The sequence below is a fragment of the Carex rostrata genome, chromosome 21 (genome assembly GCF_964058835.1).
Source record: "Carex rostrata chromosome 21, lpCarRost1.2, whole genome shotgun sequence".
Lineage (NCBI taxonomy): Eukaryota > Viridiplantae > Streptophyta > Magnoliopsida > Poales > Cyperaceae > Carex > Carex rostrata.
This window is the reverse complement of record NC_135938.1, coordinates 5,181,923-5,198,840: the sequence shown is the minus strand read 5'-3', so window position 1 is coordinate 5,198,840 and position 16,918 is coordinate 5,181,923. Positions and strand designations below refer to the sequence as shown.

General features: G+C 33.6%; 1 long non-coding RNA gene across 1 annotated transcript; it reads left to right on the top strand.

Annotated features, from left to right (window-relative positions):
- The first annotated feature begins 563 nt into the window (after positions 1-563).
- On the top strand, positions 564-1,395 carry LOC144573625 (uncharacterized). Its single transcript, XR_013518049.1, has 3 exons — positions 564-728; positions 855-950; positions 1,275-1,395. It is a non-coding gene; the product is annotated as an uncharacterized LOC144573625 (long non-coding RNA).
- Positions 1,396-16,918: the final 15,523 nt, after the last annotated feature.

Here is a 16,918-nt window from a genome sequence, read left to right as displayed (position 1 = left end):
AACCCCATTCTTAGGTTCAAAGTTTGCATTCATACGAGTTTACTGATCCAGTGCCTCCAATTAACTCTTTATTTTACTCACTTCAAATCCCACACAGTCAATTTAAAAAAAAAAAAAAAAAAACTTTTGTCTGTTTATGTAATATTGACTTTCAGGAACCTAACATTTGTTTTCCTTCATAACAAATGGTTCATTTAACACCTTGTTTGGATGGAGAGTAGAGGGAGGGAGTGAATGGAAAGGAACAAAAACTTTCCGTTGAATCGTGTTTGGTTGATAAAGTTATGTCGGAGGTGAATGATACATGCAGGAGGTAAAATGTTTAACCTTGTATCTAGGGATGGCAAAAAAGCCCGATTGGCCCGGAGGCCCGTTAATATCCGCCCGGCCCGCTCTTTACCCGGTCGGCCCGGAGCTGTGATGGGCCAGGTAAGGCCGGGCCTAAAAACAGACCAGGGCAGGCCTGGGCTTAACTCTAAGCCCACGGGCAGCCCGTTGGGCTTATATGTTAATACAACCAGAGACAAATTCATTTATTAGGGTTTTATCACTTGTCACAGCCGCTCAGCCGCTCCTCTCTTCAACTCTTCGTCTCTCTAGGTCACTCTCTCCGTCTCTTAGCCGATTAGCCCCCTCTCTCTCGCGCTCTCTCTGTCACTCACTCCGCCACCACCGTCTTCGCTCTCGGCTCCGCCTTCACAGCCGCGGCGCCTCCGCCTTATCTCTCGGTGAGTCCAGCAACCCATTTTTTTCTCTATTCCTGCCTCCTCACATCACCACGCTCCCTCTCTCTCCGCTACAACTCTGCTTTCTCTGCTGAGTTCTCTCTTTTTGTTTTACTGATTTCTTTTCAGGAGGTCCCTGCTTGAAAGAAGAGATTGGTTTGATCGAGGCCATCTATTTTGCTGGTAGAAGGTTTAATCGGCATAGTCAAAAGAGAATTACTTCAGGTACCGATCTGTGCTTTGCTTTTATTTGGCACCGATCCTGCTATTATGTTATCCCTGCTTCAAAGGGAGATATAATGTTATCGTATCCCTGCTTCAAAGAGTTAGAGAGATGAACAAGTAGCTCTATTAAAAGGAGTCGTTTTCAAAATTTATTCACTATCTCTAAGTTTCTAACCAAGAAGCCGCGTTGAATGGTATGTAAAGGGATAAATTTATGGATATATCAGAGTCAGACAGGTCACCAGGCCCCCGAAAAACAATTCTGACAACAAAAATAATAATAAAATCATAGCTGCATTACCAAAAGCTCTTCTGATTTTTCAGCTAAAGCACTAAAGAGTTAAGACCATATTTGAAGAGATTGGTTTGATCGAGGCCATCTATTTTTGCCGATTGGTCTACTTATTTATGCAATTATGTATTTTTGTTGATTTTCTGATTTTCTGATTTCTGATTTTCTGATTTTCTGATTTTTCTGATTTTCTGATTTCTGATTTCTGATTTTCTGATTTCTGATTTTTCTGATTTTCTGATTTTCTGATTTCTGATTTTTGTAGGCAAAATGGCAACCCCTATAAATTGGATGTTATGATGATTTTCTGATTTTAATATGTGCTGCCCCTATAATATGTCTGATTTTCTGATTTCTGATTTCTGATTTCTGATTTTAAGACATATTATGATGATTTAGATGGAGATGGAGATGGAGATGGAGATGGAGATAGACTTCTTATTTTTTATTAATTGGATGTTATTGAAAAATTGGATAAGTATAGATATATAACTCTTAGGGTATATATATATATATATATATATATATATATATATATATTGGTGCTGTTTAGTATAAATGTGCTGTTTTTTGGTGTAAATGTGCTGTTTTTTTGTGCTGATGGAGAATGTAAATGTGCTGTTTACTATAAATAAACTTATTTTGGTACTGTTTTTTTATTAATTATTGCAGATGAGAGCAATAGAAGAAGAGGAAGAGTAGTGGGAATCTGTTGCATGGCTTGGATGTCATTTAAGCTTGCTGTTGAGAATTCTTGTTGCTTTGTTATTTCTATTTTTCTTTAGCTTGCTGTTGAGAATTGAATTTTTATGTCACTTGATCATTTAAGCTTGTGTATTAGGTTGTTGTTGTATTAAGTGATTTCTATCTATATTTGTCACTTGTTAAGTATTAGGTGATTTCTATTTCTATTTGCTACTTGATCATTTAAGCTTGTTGAAAATTGATTTTTTATGTGATTTCTAGTTGTCTTTAGCTTGCTATTGTGGTAGAAATTAAACAATTAGTGGGAATCTGTTGCATGGCTGGGATTAAACAATGCATGAAAATTTGTTAAATGGTTGGGACGGGACAGGCCGGGCCGGGTAAGGCAGCCCATGGGCACAGGCAGGCAGGCACGGGCAGGCCTGGGCCTAGAGGAAAAGCCCATGGACAGGCTGGGCCTAAATTTTCAGGCCCGTCAGATTGGGCCAGGCAGGCGGGCCATTAATTTTTTACGGGCAGGCCAGGCCTGGGCTTGGCAAAATACCCGTGGGCTAGGCCCATTGCCATCCCTACTTGTATCATTATAATTAATAGAATCGTTTTTCCTCCCAAATTGGGATGTAACGAATGGAAAGAAATTTTGTTACAAATATTTTTAGAAAAAATGACACAAATGCCCAACGTTATATCATACATATATAATTCTCATACAAATTTTTTTCCTCAAATCTATAACAGTCACCAAATTTCTCATTAACCTCCTAGATTTTAATCAACCAAACAAGAAATTAGATGGAAAGAAAAGTTAAATTTATTTTCTCTCATTAATCATCAAAACACGAAGATCCCATTCATTCCTCTACTCTCCATCCAAATAGGGTGTAATAAGTTTAGTATTTTTCCAATTTTCGAAAAAAGACATTGAATGAGAGCCACATCTCTATCCATCTGGCATTAAAAAAAGTAGAAGGTTCAAATGTCTCTATTTTTTGTGCCTTCACCATGCTTTTATTTTTAAAACTTTCAATAACTCAAAATATAAAACTTAGAAGTCAAAATAAAATCATTGGATATGATCTACATTATTTTATCTATGCACGTGTAAAATATTATGACATTTCAATTTTGTTTTAGTTGTCATTAAGAGCTTGTAAAAAACATACTAATGTGGATAATTTATAGACATTGATTTTTCAACTTATTAATTCACATAAAAACAAAATTAAAATGTGATATTTTTTTTATGAGTACATAGAGAAAATAATGTAGATCACATCTAATAGTTTTATTTTGACTTTTAATTTTTAAATTTTGACTCATTAAAGTTTTTAAAAATAGAAACATAGTGAAGACACAAAAAATAAAGACATTTGAATCCTCTTCTTAAAAAAATTAGAACTAAATAGTCAAAAGTCTCTCACTCTCTGTCTTTCTCTACCTTCTTCAATTGAGAGAATAATTGCCAACATATATTTCTCTCTCTCTTCCACTTTATGCAACACAACAATGAAAAAAAAAAAAAACACAATCTCTCAAACCTTTTGCTCTACCTCTATTTTCTCAAAGACCAAAGCAAAACTGAAAATAAACTAAAAGAACAAGAGGAGGGTTCAAATGCCTCCATTTTTTGTGCCTCTATCATGCCTCCATTTTTAAAAACTTAAATAACTCAAAGTTTACAACTTAAACATCAAAATAAAACCGTTAGATGTGATCTATGTTATTTTCTCTATCTGCCCATAAAAAATTATCACATTTTGATTTTGCTTTTCTATGAATCAATAAGTTGAAAAATCAACGTCTAGATTTGTATACATTTTTACAAGCTCAAGATGACAATCAAAACAAAATTGAAATGCCATAATTTTTTACATGTGCATAGATAAAATGATATAGTTCATATCCAACGGTTTTTTTTTTTAATTTTAAGATTTAAATTTTGAGTTATTAAAGTTTTTAGAAATGGAGGCATGATGGAGGCACAAAAAATGAAGGCATTTGAACCCTCCTCAAAGAACAATTAGCCATAGCTTTGCTAAAAAAAGAAAGAAACAAAGAAAAAGAAAGATAATTACACTGATTTTAGCTCAACCAAACGTTAAAATTATTTACTCTTTTAAAATTGTGATGCAGATAAATAATTTAGGCCTAATTTAGAATACAGTAAATTCTCAGTCCGCCATTCATTTGCTTTTTTACTCTTGGTATTATAATTTTATTTTTTTATTTGTTCTCAAAATGATATAGGCTGGAATTGAAGCATTATCAATGTTGTGGAATACATGTTGTTACTTCAAATATGTAATTTGGGAGCTGAATTTAACATTTGTATTTACGGTCTACGCTTCATCCTCCAAACAATATTATATAATTAATAAAAAAGTTAAAAACAGTCGGTTACTGTAATTCAGATTATAATTTCGCTCAACTTGTTGTTGTAGCGTGGGATTAAATGGATTAACCGTGTAAAGCTGGTTTCGATAAGCTTTTGCTTTTAGTCAGTTATGCAATTTGAAAGTCAAATGGTTTAGCCAATTAAGTTAATCAATTTAAGAACGATAAGATTTAATCCTTTGCAATTTAGTCCTCAATATCTGGCAATTTTGCAAGAAAATTATCTCAAAATACATTTTTTTCACTACTTTCGCTATTATATTTAAAAAAAATAAGTATCGTTGAAAATAACAAAGTAAGAATAAAAATGAAGAATAAAATGTGTGACCAACAGGCAACAGATGAATGACTGTTTGTGATGTATATTGAGAGAAAAACTCTTTTCATATGAAAGGAGGTTTTTCAAGTTCCGACAAAAAAAAAGTTCCAAGTTGATTATTGCTGTTTAATTGTTAGCTACTTTATTTTAAAAAAAAAATTAAAAAAAAAAGACAAGAAGTTGTAGTCAAAATTTCATTTTAAAGATGCCAATTAGCATAACTAAAAAATTAAGGCGATTGATTTCAGAAAAGAGCTTCTTTTTAATTAACTATTTATGTCATGATTTTCTGATGTTTTTAAAATACAATAGTTTTATGCTTTTATAGCCTTAGCTTTTCACATAATTTTATCTCAGAAATATCAACATGAGGAGGGATCCAATTACACACTTTTTTTGTGACACCGGATTACACACTATGTTTACAAAGTCCAAACAGTCGATCCAAACCGTTCAACTTGATGGATATGTTAAAATGTGCTTGCAGATCAAATTTTATATTTTTCTGAATTTTTTTACTATTTATTAAGATTGGTACAAAAATTCAACGGTCTGAATATAGCAATTTTGTTAAATACTTAATAAATAGTAAAAAAATCTAAAAAATGTAAAATTTGATCTGCAAGCACATTTTAAAATATCCATTATGTTGAACGGGTTGGATCAACTATTTAGAATTTGAAAACTTTGAAAATGAAAAGTGTAATTCAGTGTTACCAAAAAAGAGTGTCAACATTCTTACTATTAATTAGTTTTCACAACGTAAACTTCTTATACTAAAGAATAACATATATCGGTCATATTGTGATGTTCACCAACCCGATTATATTATATAAGCGACAAAAAACATATTAATTGGTGTTCTTATTTCTCCATTGTTTAATATATTATTATGTAGATAAATTATATTTCACTTTTTATATATTCAACTTTAGATAAAATGTACACAAATAAAATAAAATAGAAGATAAATACAATCTTACTGGATTTTGTATAGAACATTCACTTAAAATCTTAAAATCCCACGCCGTCAATTATTTTAGGGATCTTTTTGTCAATTTCTGTTGACTTGAGGGCATTAACATTTTTCGTTCATATAAAATTTTTCCCTTGAATAAGTTTAGCAATTTCTCCAATTTTCAATAAAGAGACACTGAACACTAAATGAGAACCACATCTCTATCCTTCTGGTATTGAAAAAAAAAAAAAAAAATTGTCAGCATACATTTCTCTGTCTTCCACTTTCTGCGACACAATAAAAATAAAAACACATCTCAAACTTTTCGGCGCACCTTTATTTTCCCAAAAATTAAAGCAAAACTGAAAATAAACTAAAAAAGAATCAGCAAACTAAGAATACTTTGTGATTGATATTTATTAAGCCCAATAGCTCTGCCAAGAAAAAAAAAAGATAATTCTACTATGATTTTAGCTCAACAAAATATTAAAATTATTTACTTTAAAATTTGTGATGTAGATAAATAATTCAATGCTTAATTAATTTAGTATCTACTTCACTTTTTTTTTTTGATAAAAGGTGTATGCCTGTTTCATTCAAGAAACAAAGTTCAGTACATCTCTACATAAAATAGTACCGTTCCAGACTCAAACAAAATGCCATAAGACCAAAATACCAACCACAAGCATCCATAATGCAAATTCTAACAAAGCATAACAAAAAAGATTGTTGCTAGCTAGCTAGACTAATTAGATAAACTAGCATAAAGACTAAGCTGTGTGGCTGGAACTGCGATCTTCCTCTTTCAGGGGTTGATATAGCACACTTGAGTATCTTCTGGCTTCCAAATCTTCAGCGGTATCTCTTCTATCACTTCCGGCAGCCAAGTGGGGAGGATGTCTCTAGCTGTCCGCTTGATTATACCTGTCCAGTAATGCACCAAAGCAACAATCATTAGTACAATGGTTCGAAAATTCTTAACATATACCTGCTAAAAGCATAGATCATTTCATATTTTTCAAATAGTCTAACAAAACGCACTAAACATTATCAAAAAAGCAGTTTGGAAATCCGAGGATAAGAAACTAGCAAAATTAAGTATATCTTGGAATTGTTCCATAGTTTATAATAATTCTGGCTTAAGCCCGTCCACTAGGGGTGGCAACGAACCGAACCGAACCGAACTTACCTTAGGTTTGAGTTTGGTTTGAATTAATTTCGAACCGAACCTGGTTTGATTCGTTTCGAACCGAACCCATTTCGAACTACACATTTTTCGAATTGAACCCGAATCGAATCACGAACTAAATTATTTTTTAGCAGTCCTATTTATACCGGTAGTTTATACATTAATTTTTTCTCGCGGGACAATTCACATGGCTTCCTTTTACCGGTATGAACTATGAAATGAGTGTTTTTAAGTTGAAAAATTGTTCATGAAAAAATACATCAGAGACGGCTTTCCTGGTATGAACTATGAGAGACGACCGAAGAGAAAGGAGAGACAGTCATCTAGTCCGGAGAGAGGAGTGACAGCCGGAGAGACAGCCAGTCGCCGAGAGCGTCAGCTAGATTTTAGAGCTAGAGGGAGAGTGAGTTAGGAAGAGGTGGAGAGAGAACTAGGTTATTGAGATTTGAGAGCGAGTGAGTGTTGGCTAAGTTAAATTATAACTCTCTATCTTGGATTTTAATTTCATCAGGTAAATGGACGGCCGATGTTATTATGAGATTCGAACCATAAAAACGATCGAACTGGTTTGAATTAATTCCGAACCGAACCTGGTTTGGTTCGTTTCAATTCGAACTCTTTTCGAATCGAATTAAACTCGAATCAAACCCTAATCAAACCCGAATCGAATCACGAACCTCGATTTTTTTTGCCAGCCCTACCATCCACTAACTACTTCACTTTAATATCACTTTCCTTACTAAACAAAGTTCGAGAAACTTTTTTCTGCTATAAAACCTAAGCAACAACATAGCATAGGTTTAAACTTTCAACGCATAATATTAGAAAATTATGCACTGAAAACGAGTTCCGAAATTTAGGCCAATGTAGAAGTCAAATTTAATTTTTTTAAGAACGAATCTTCCGCCCAGTGATAAAATTAATATTATACTCAAACTCATAGTTCGATAGTTTAACTTTCAATTTTTACTAAAAAAAAAGACTACTTTCGTATGTTTAGGTCTAGAATCTGGATTCTCTGCATTATTTTATTATTTGAATTTGAATCTGAACGTATGATGAGAATTCAGATCAATCTAATTTATAATAAACAAACCGGATTCAAACTCTTATATAAACAAACCGGATTTAAACTCAAAACGAAGAGGCACATTTGTTAATATCAGCGTTATATCGGACTGGTCGGTTCAACCGAAGAAAATCAGAACCGATCAACTGTTCGGTTCGATCAAATGTTTGGACTTTGAAAATATAGAGTGTAATCCGGTATCACTAAAAAATAGTGTAATTGAATCTCTCATCTCTCTCTCTCTATATATATATATATAGAGAGAGAGAGAGAGAGATGGGCTACGGTGAGTTGCGAAGTAAAACACGTTTCTACTTCACGCTGTATTTTTATTTTGAAAGTCCAAACAATCGATCCGAACCGTTAGATGTTTAATCCATATTGAAATGTGCTTGGAGACCAAATTTTACATTTTTTGGAATTTTTTTACTATTTATTAAGCATTTTTGAAAATTGCTGTTTTGCTGTAAACAGTAAAAAACAGTAAAATTTTCTGGACCATCAGATCAGTGACTTTCAAAATTGCTTAATAAATAGTAAAAAAATTCCAAAAAATATAAAATTTGGTCTCCAAGCACATTTCAATATGGAGAACAAGATGAACGGTTCGGACCGACATTTTGAACTTTAAAATCGCAAAATATGAGCGTGAAGTAAAATAGTCGCTTTACTTCGCAACTCACCGTAGCCCACCTCTATATATATATATAGAGTTAGGCTGGGGTGCTATGGATAGCATAGTGGCCTCTATGCTACGGCTCAATATTTGAGTTTTCAAAATCCAAACGGTCGATCCGAACCGTTCATCTTATTCTCCATATTAATATCTGCTTGGAGACCAAATTTTACATTTTTCTAAATTTTTTTACTATTTATTAAGTATTTTACAAAATTGTTGATCCAACGGTGGCTGCACAAAACAGTAAAACCGTTGGATTAGCGATTTTCAAAGTGGCTTAATAAATAGTAAAAAAATTCAGAAAATTATAAAATTTGGTCTCCAAGCAGATATTAATATGGAGAATAAGATGAACGGTTCGGATCGACCGTTTGGATTTTGAAAACTCAAATATTGAGCCGTAGCATAGAGGCCACTATGCTATCCATAGCACCCAGCCTAACTCTATATATATATATATATATATATATCATAAAAAAAGAACAAAAAACTAAATAAATGATCCAATTGGCTTGATGCCTTCTTCTTCATGAATATATTTATTAAATAAATGTTTATAACTCTTGTTAAATACGAACAGGCTTTCATGCAGACTGCTAATGATGTTTGATAGCTAACTATACCATCAATTGAACCAAACAATGCCTAAAAATTGGGTATGAATTTGCCTAAAAACCATGCCAATCATTCAAATTTCCAACAGTGGCAATATAAGATCTTCACTTCATTAGGCCCAAAAGCAAAGAGCATAATGCATGTGTATAGAAACCAATCTATTATCTATCTTTGTTGGGCCTGATCTTGATTCTCCCTATCTTCAGTACCAAATATGTAAGAAAGTGGCTCAGGTCTCAAAATCTATATCTAATCCCAGCCGTTCAATTTAAAACTATGTAAGGCGGATATCGGATGTTCACATTTGGAACCTCCCTATATATTTATTTTCTTCTGAATTTGAATATGATCAGTAGCATCAGATACGGAGCACCTCCATATGCTCTGGCTATTCTTAATTTTGTACTGATGCATTTATTATTTATTTAATAAATTGCCGAAGTAATAACAACATTTAATCTGTTTAGGCATCAGAATTGCTGTGGCGCCTGTACCTACAACAACAAGGGACCCCCTGGACTTAGGGCTGCTAATGAGTTGAGCCGGCTCATGAGTCAACGAGTTGAGCAGCTCAATATTTTATAACGAATCGAACTCTAAAATGAAAAAAGTTCGAACTCGACTCGATTCAAAATTTATAACTTAGACTGAACCGAATCCGAGCTGAGTCGAGCTGGCTCATGAGCCCATCGCAACCTCTTTCCTTCTATCGCTCTCTCTCTCTCTCTGGCTCTCTACGTCTCTCGCTCTCTCGCTCAGTTCTCTTGGATAGGTTGTTTGGGTCGGAGAGGAGAGATGTGTCCCTCTCACCTCTCGGCTGGCTGGCGCTCTCTCATGACCTCGTTGTCGGTCCTTCTTCTCTCGCTCTCAGTGCTCGATCCTTCTTCTCTCGCTCAGGTGCGCTCTCTCTTTCTCTCTCAGTTGCGGTTACGATGCTGTTTGTATTTAGGTTAAATAAAACATTAGAGAGTTGCAGTACATTAATTGGTACTGTTTCTTGTATATGTGTATATGTATATGTATATGTATATGTGTGTGTGTGTGTGTGTGTATGTGTATCTGTATATGTATATGTATATATTATACATATATTATAAAAATCGGAAAAAGAGAAGAAGGTCAACAAGCTGTCAGAGCTTGTAAATTTTTGAATAAAGGTCAAGTCCTTAATTAGTGTTATATTTAGACTTGTGATATCCAACTGACAAATAAAATCAAAGTTCATCAAAAAAATAAAAAAATAAAAAATCAAAGTTCATCAAAAAAATAAAAAAATAAAAAATCAAAGTTATAAAGAGTACGACATCACTTCATAAATATATCAAATGTCTTATTTTTTGGCATACACTCTAAACAAGAAAACTTTTTCTTCACAAAATTATTTAAATTAAAATACTAAGATCTCTAAAATAAAAAAAAGGACCACTCGTCCCACGGGAGGTCCGCTAGTGCTGTGACCCGTCTGTGGGCCAGGCGGTCCGCTTGTGTTTTGGGCCGGCCCGTGGGCCAGACGGTCAGGACATTTTTAAAATTTTCTCTTTTTTTAAGGGTATTAAAAAAAATGGCCGCTTTTACTATCTACAATTTACATTTAAGGCATTTTTTAGGTAATTGCTTTTAAAGTTGCGAGGTATATGGTACCATGACTTATTGGTTATTACTGGAGCATGCCTAGTATAGCAGATTAATTTTTTAAGGCACTTTCCTAATGTTGGTGCATCCCTGCCAGAATAATTTAGCTTGTTTAAAGTACGTGTTCTGTAACTTCTGTTGTAATTGTTCTAAATAAGAAAATGTGCTTATTTTTACAGTGGATCTGGAGCTAATGCATCACTAAAAGGTGCTGGTATTTTTTGGCCACTTCTAATGATAAGTTCTTTTCTATTACAAGCTGCTGATACTGTATTAAAGGTACACTATGACATTTATTAAGCCTAGTAAGATGTTCTTTGCTCTTAGCAAATTATATTATTCAAATATGTTACTTTCTACCAATTCAAACTTTATAGTTTAACATCCTGGAAGCATTTGTTAACATAGGATATGAAATTCAGTCAACAACTAGGAATTGCAATCGATATTGCCCATGATTTATCTCCAATTAAGTTGTCGGTGTCTTGTTCTATGATGTCTAATAATAAATTGTCCAATAACAATTGTATCGTTTCAATCTGTCCTTGTTTAAGTTACTAATGGTACTATTCTTTTTTTTATTATTTGTTCAGATATGAGAGAATGAGAACTTTTCATGAGTAAATACATGAAGAATTGGGTTGCTTCAATTTAGCATGAGTAGTCTAGGAAAAGATATGAATAGAAGCAAATGATTCCATTTTTTTTTTATGCAATCTAAGGCAAGTTTTCTGACATACATAATGTTGTTACGCATTATCTTTCCTGACTATTGAAATTGGAAAAATAAAAACAGTAACAATGAATTATTTAATATCCTTTAAATAAAAATGCTTCGAATTAATCCGTAGTGCCAATATTATTTGATATTTTATTTGAAATGGTTAAGCTGTCAAGCTCGAACCCATAAAGCATATCTTAATTTAAAATACCGTATTTTACGTTTTTATATTCTATTTATATAGTAAAAGAATACACCAACATCAAATATTGGCACATTAATTGTAGGGTCTTTTCAGTCTCATAGATCAGTACAATTTTATGAATACATTGATGTGCCAATTTATGTGGTCAGCGTCTACCTAAAGATTTTTTAAAAGGTGCTCTGATTTAGTTTTCAACTAATTATTCAAAGGTCATATGATAACCAATTATTGCTATCTGACATACATATCATAACAGAAGCTCATTAATTTGGATTAATTCAGGTAACAACACATTCACAGGCCGTGCCCCTTTTGACTATTTGCTTGAGATTATTGGAAGCAACACATTCAAAAGTCAGATGTCAGTCTTTTCTTTCTTTTCTCCTTTCTTTCTTTGGTTAATCAGATATTTTAAGGATTGCAATGTTTATCAGTGATGGTTTCATCTTTTCAGGATCCCATTTCTGGTTTTCTTAGTATTGTGAGGACACTAATGTCAGCTTTCATAGCATCATATTAGCTTTCTGAATCAGTAAGTTATAATTTTTATGTTCAATATATATTGTTTAGTAACTTTATAGTTTTATGGTACAACTATCCTTGCAAATTCAGCCTGTCCCAGGATCTTATGCTTTGAATAATAAATGTGAGTAGAATGTTTAATTTCTAACTATTTCACATTAAATTTGTCAAAGCATCTCTCTTCCAGTACCACTTTCTGAGATGTGTTAAGTGATTAGATTAGATATCAAGCTGAGAATAATTGTTTTTGGATTTTGTTATGATGCTTAACTAAGTTCCAATAATTTGGACTTTCAGTTATCAAGTCTCGGGTTAGAACAAGCTTTCTGATTGAGTTGACATCAGCTGCTGCTTGAAAGTTCCAATACTCTTCTGTTATTGAGGTAGTTAGACTAATTTGTATTCTTTGAATAATATTTGTACCTAGTTGTATCTTTAAAATTAACTAGAAAGTTAATTAATTGTCCTTAAGCTTGTTACCACTAGGCACAAATATTATTCAAATAAGACTAATTAGTGTAAGTACCTCAATAACAGAAGATGATTTTTTTGGTACAGTTAATTAGTCTAGGTACGAGATGATTTTTTTTTGTACAGTTAATGTCTCATACTCACTTTCAAGCAAACCCTGAGGTCGAGGATTCTCAAAACGAATCGATCCAACTAATCCGAAGTTAATCAAAAAAAGAGAAAATCAGTTGTGTGGAATCATTTTGATGAAGTAGGTGGTTTTGGTTGTTTTTTTATTGAAAATCGGTGGAGTATACTCACTTCTTTAACGTGCTCCCACTACTAGAATTTCCGCTTTTTTCAAGGGTAGCATCTGTATTTTCAAGGGTAAGAAGGGCCCTTGGAAATGAAATTGAGTTTGCTGACACATTTAACTATTTTCAAGGGTAGGCCCTTGGAAATAGTAGCGCATGGAAATCCCTGATGCCAACCCTTGAAAATGCTTGCTATCCACCCTTGGAAATACTTTTGCATGACCCATGACCCGCTAAACAGAACGAATACTATATTTTATTGAGAGCTCATATTATTTCCAAGGGACTACTCTTGAAAATGTTTTGGTAAGTCTGTTTATACTATTTTATAGTGAGGCTCATGGAAATGCTGGAGCACAATACCCTTGAAAATACTCTGTTGATTCAGTTTATATTATTTTATGCTGAGGCCCATGGAAATGCTGGAGCACACCCTTGAAAATGTTTTATTGATTCAGTTTATATTATTTTATAGTTAGACATAATATTTCCAAGGGACTACCCTTGGAAATGTTTAGCTCCTGGAGAGAAACATTTTTGTTTATTTGAGATGCCCCTTTGAATGATGAAAATAATAAATCACAACAATAAAACTAGTACAATAAACACCCACAATTCCAATTAATAATACTAAATTATATAAAAAGATTACTAAATAACACGATAATAATATCATATTATCCAAGTATCATATTTACAAAATCAAAGTACCTCATTATTCAACACATAATTTCATATATCTATGATCAGAAAAAATCCACCTACAATTTTTCTCAAAACAATAAAAAGTGTAAAAAAATCCACCTGCAATTTTTCTTCGTAATATGATCATTTGTCCATTTCCTTGTATACTTCCATCTCCAATTACTAGACTAAGAGGCAAAAAAAAAAAAAAAAAAAAAAGCAATGTCAGCTCTCTCTTTTTTGAATAAAATGAGGTCATCGATAAGATAAGTTATTTCACCAAGTACAAGATAATAAGAAGAAGACTTAAATTAGTAAGACACTAGTTTACCTTCTTTGGAAATGGTCAAATCTACAAAATTTCATACAAGTAATTCAATTGATTTTGCACAATTCTCCTTTCAAAATGACCAAATCTGTTAGTTGGTAAACTGCAGTTCTCTATTCTGACAATCTGATTTGTGATTTTTGCTGAGAGCAATTGGCTGGGCCAAATTTGGAGTTTTTTATATGGAAATGACCATCAATACTTGAACTTTATGCCTAATTAATTTCAGAATGTTTATGGCTCAGGGACTATGATGAACAGGTGGTTTTCTAACTGACAAATTTCAGGCTGGTAGCAATTTTTCTGAACCAATCCCAATTTCAAAAGATGAACTTCTAAAATTGATCATAAATCACAGAAAATTCCAAATCAAGAAATTCATTTTTCAATATATTTATATGAATGTCCTCTACATGCAGATGTAGCAGTTTGAACATATTTGAATTAGAGCTATGCTTTTCTATTTGTTTAGTGCATAGTGACTTGTAAATAATACAATCCGACAATGGATCAAGCTTAACTGATTCTTAGAAATTAGTTTCTTTGTACAAAATTACTTAAACTGAAAAATTCTCGTGTAACTATATCCGGTGCCAGCACATCCAGCACTAGTATATGTTGACATAAGTCTGAATTTACAAGCATCCATCTAATTTCACGCATAGAGTGCAAGCTCTCCCTTTAACAGAAAATAAATAAAGCAGAAAACAAGGAACATAGAGGAACAAAAAAACTGCCCCTTTCAACAGCATATGCAGAAAATTTTCCTAATTTAATGAATCAATAAGGGATTCATATTAATAAGAGGCAAGGGATCGCGGTTCTAGCATTGTGCTAATGTCCACCTAAAGCAAATGTGTAAATCATACTTCTTTAGTTAACCTTATTACGAAGGCCGGTTAATTCTGATGGCACCACCAGCCTATAGGTGCTGATCTCCACCTTTACAATCGTGTCGCAAGCAAACACTGGAGAGGGTATCTGGTAGCAGCTATGGAAACCAGTGTTGGAGATAGGCAGCTCCTCCACACCAGCAGAGCAGACAACACTGAAAACCAGGTAAAAATCATCAACATATAGTTTGCGTATATTTACCTCTGTGTCAAACTTCTTAATGACAGTTTCTCTCTCTCGGCTGAGAGCTCTCCCTCCCTCTCTCTCTTTTTTCTTCTCACAAAACCGAGTTGGGGTGTTTCCACCTCTCTCCTCTTTTACTGCTCATTTCCATTTTTCTCTTTTACTGGTAAAACCCTAATTCAGTTAAAAAGCCCCAATTAAACAAAAATTAATCAATATTAGTGTATAACAAAAAATGGTTAAAAAAAATAGAGAGAAGAGAGTACCAGTTGCGGAGGAGGTGAGTGAAAGCGATCTCGGAGGGGGCGGTGTAACAGAGCTGCGGCGGCGAAGGATGGGACCGTCGGAGGAAGGGGAAGGGAAAAAAAGGTGGCGGTGGAGGAGGAGAGGAGGCAGAGGGAGGAGAAAGGGTGGTGGGAATGAGGATCGGAGGGGAGTAGAGAGAAGGGAAATGCGGAAAAAGAAGAAAAAAAAATCGATACCGCTGAAGAAAGGGAGTCTGCATCGTCTGCAATAACTCAAAAAAAGAAAGAATCGATACCAGCCGTCTGATTATAAACGGAGTCCATCCGACCCTCCCCTAAAACATAGGGGTCTTTACTTTTAGTGCGGATCTAATTTGCGCGACTATCAAAACAAATCAGATGGTCTAGATACTTAACTCAAAAGATTCCTTTTTGAGTTAATGCAGAGGATACGAATTCGAAGAAAGGGACCCATTTGTCAGAGACGCTGTTTAATTCATTATATTGTAGCAATCATCAAGGATTAGATACATAGTATAGATTGGTCCGGATCTCCTGAGATAATGGAGATGTCCATTGACAATCAGGATGACACATTTTTAATCGAACGGCTTAGATTTACAAATGTTCATAGCCCTTCGATATCTCGATATTCCATCAGCCAGATGGATAAGTAAATGAACATGAAATCAGATCAAACTTTGCTATAAGGAAATAAATGCAGTGCTCTTTAATTTCAACGGTTCCGATCGACCAACGAACAATGTGTTTACGTGCGTCTTCATTAACTCACAGAGCAAGAGTTTATGTTCTATGAAACATATACTCTTGCTTTGTGAGTTAATGAAGGCACACGTATACATGTCGTCTGTTGGTCGATCGAAACCGTTGAAATCAAAGAGCACTGCATATATATTATTGCAGAAAATTTTGATGAAATTTTATATTTATTTACCTATCCATCAAGTCGACGGAATATCGAAACATCGAAGGGCTATAAATACTTCACGTTGGATCAAAGCTCAGACACAACAAAACTTCAAAACTTTTATGTTGGTTGTGTTTAATATATCTCCTTGATCATTTCAAAACAAATTTAGAATCATTTCATTGAAAATCAACCGTCGATCATTTACGTGAAAATGAACGGTCCGCAAATATTTGCTAAATTTGAAGGGGCAAATAACGATGAAAGTCTTTAAAATTGACACTTATAAGTATAATTTGGCCCTAAAAAACATAAGTAATTTTAATTTTAATTTTTTTCATATTATTTGATGTATATGCATTACATAATTAGCAAATATCAACCTCCAAGCCGTCTGATAAATAATAAATGGTGATGATGTACTTATTTGAGGTGATTTTATTAGCAAAGCAGTTTTAAGTTATGCAGCGCACAACCTATATAATTTAAGGAGCTTCTAAAATATCTGATACACTGCTTGAAGCTAAAATTGCTCTGTTAAAATCTATACTTCTCAAATTTTTTGTTCTCCCATTTCATCCAGAGAAGATTTTTAGGCACCTACTCTCTCTAAAATTTTCCATTCCCTCCAATTTTATCCGC